Source organism: Canis lupus, chromosome 2 (assembly GCF_048164855.1).
Source record: "Canis lupus baileyi chromosome 2, mCanLup2.hap1, whole genome shotgun sequence".
Taxonomy (NCBI): Eukaryota; Metazoa; Chordata; class Mammalia; order Carnivora; family Canidae; genus Canis; species Canis lupus.
This window is the reverse complement of record NC_132839.1, coordinates 7,765,264-7,767,847: the sequence shown is the minus strand read 5'-3', so window position 1 is coordinate 7,767,847 and position 2,584 is coordinate 7,765,264. Positions and strand designations below refer to the sequence as shown.

The window sequence follows — 2,584 nt, the reverse complement described above, 5'->3', positions numbered from 1 at the left end:
CAACACAGCAGCTTTGAGGAGGACAGATAGTATATGTTCCTCATCCTACTGTTGCTGGACAAGAGAAGTTAAAATATATATCTTAGTTCATACACTGGAGTGGAAGAGGTAGGATTAAGGCCTTCTGCCCTATTTTTCAGTGTTCTTTACTCCATCAGGAAGACACTCTGCAATGATGCAGCAAAGTGTTCCCATATTGCAGTTAGGAGCCATGTGAAAGAAGCCACTCACTAAAGACTACTTATAAAAATTTCATATTTTATATGAAATTCTAGAAAAGGCAAAATCGCAGTTTGCTATCTGGAAGATCAGTGATTATTGCTTAGAAGGAAGGGTGGGTGTGAGAATTGACTACTTAAGGGCATAAAAGAGCTTTTTGTGGTGATGGGAGTGTTTCAAAGCTTGAAGTAGTTAAAATGACAATAGCCCCCTCAATATAGAAAGCTGTAATCTTAAAATGAAATTAAACTTTTAGATGTTTATTATATCTAAACAGAGTGTAAAAGATACACACTGTCAGGAGTCTGTTACCTCTAATCAGTAACATAAATACAGGATTTGTTTTATTATATACCTTGTTTAATCAATTGACCTTTTATTTTATTTTATTTTTTTAGTGGTTTGCCTTTAAATCCCTTGGTAACCAGTTTAAGGCTGAGCAGGTTGTTACAAGTGCAGAGCCCTGTGTTTTCCTCCCATCTGACCTGATGTACTAATCACTAGGGTACTGTTGTGTTATTCAGAACATGGAATGAGGTCACATTTCTCCCTAGGGGAGAGTAAATAGCAAATGTTCTTTAACTGGCATTTAATGCCTAATCCTTAAGATGAGTTGATGATAAAAATAAATATAGCCAAGAAATGCTTACTTTCTCACAAAAAGAGAAAGTAAGAGAATGTTTGACCAACATTTTTTTGGTTAACAATTTTCTACATGTCCAATCATGTACATTTTAAATTAAAAAAAAAAAAAAAGTATGAGCATATTGGGCAATGAGTTGAAGCAATGTAAATAGAGTTTTTAAAATATAAAGCATGTATACACTTATATTCTTTTTTATTTTTCTTCTGACTCACACCTTTTAAATAACTTGAGATGATGATTTTTCCTCATCCATTATTATTTATTTTGTCTGTGATTTTAATGTGGATACTACCTAAAATAAATTATGGAAAAATATAACTATATAAAAGGAAAGAGTAAGGTAATGAACCTCTATGGATCCAATATCCAATTTCAAAATAGGCATTATATTTTTTTTCTAAGTTTATACCTATTCTCCATCCATAACCCATCTTAGTTATTTTTTCAGGTAAATCTTAGATATCATTTTACGACCTCCATAGATTCCTCAATATATATGAATTAAAGGCACTTTAAAACCATAATTCTAATATTTTTATTTTCTAAAGTATTTAAGTGCAAATCTTTCATGTTGTGAAAAACACCATATTCACATCTTTCAATATTTCATAGTATTTTTAATTTAGAGTTTGTTTGAATCAGAACCAAGGGGATTGATCCTATGTAACTTTGCACATTCTTGATTTTGCTCATTGTCTCCCTTTGTATTAGGTAGGGTCATCTGCATACCTTTTTATTTCCTGTTATATTTGGAAGGCTGATCAAGTTTGTCCTATCTTTTTTCATAATAATATTCATAGGGGGAGTTATAAGCTTCCTATTGTATCACATCAAGAAGTACATTATGTCCAGTTTTCATTCTTCTTGTTCTTAGTGGGATTGATCTAACCAGCTAGATTTTTCTCATTTTTAAAGTATTAATACAAACTCAGAATAATACCAATACCACTATTTTTATGAAATTTAAGATTGTGAAAAATTTTAAGATGTTCTTTTTTTTTTCCTTCTACATTTATTTTTTTTCATTCCTTTGTATCTATCAGTTTATTTTTTTATGGTACAATAAATGTAAATTACCACTTTAGCATTTTATTTTTTTAAATAAATAAATAAATGAATAAATAATAAAATAATAAATAAAATAAATTTTATTTTTAAAATTTTTTTATTTATTTATTTGAGAGAAAGAGGGAGGGCAGGAGCAGAAGGAGAGGGGCAGAGGGAGAAGGACATGCAGTCTCTAAGCTGAGCAAGGAGCCTGATAAGGGACTCAATCCTGGGACCCCGGGATCATGATCCAAGCTAAAGGCAGATGCTTAACTGGCTGAGCCACCCAGGTGCTCCCATTTTAGCCATTTTAAAGTGTATAGAAAAATATGGAATGTCTCATGAACTTACATGTTAGTTTCCCAGGGTCCATGCTAATCTTCTCTTTGTCATTACTATTACTGTATGCATGCTGCTGAGCAACAACTTGTATCTGTTTTTATCTTTGGAATATACCTGAATATCCAACTTGGTCTGTAGTCCAAATTACCCTATCTTAAAATCTTAATGACTAGATCTGATGGCCTTTAAACATTTTTCATTACAAATGTGGTTCATTGTTTTGTCATTTGTTCTTTATTGATTATTATGTTTGTCATATTTTTTGGACAAGTAACATAACTAAAATTATTAATTTTATTCTTTATTGGTTATATTTGGTTATATGGTAAG

At 31.1% G+C, this 2,584-nt stretch overlaps 1 non-coding gene across 1 annotated transcript; it reads right to left on the bottom strand.

The window, feature by feature from the left end:
- Window positions 1–2,235: 2,235 nt before the first annotated feature.
- LOC140623761 (U6 spliceosomal RNA) lies at window positions 2,236–2,338 on the bottom strand. Its single transcript, XR_012023301.1, has one exon. It is a non-coding gene; the product is annotated as a U6 spliceosomal RNA (small nuclear RNA).
- Between the last annotated feature and the right edge of the window lie 246 nt (window positions 2,339–2,584).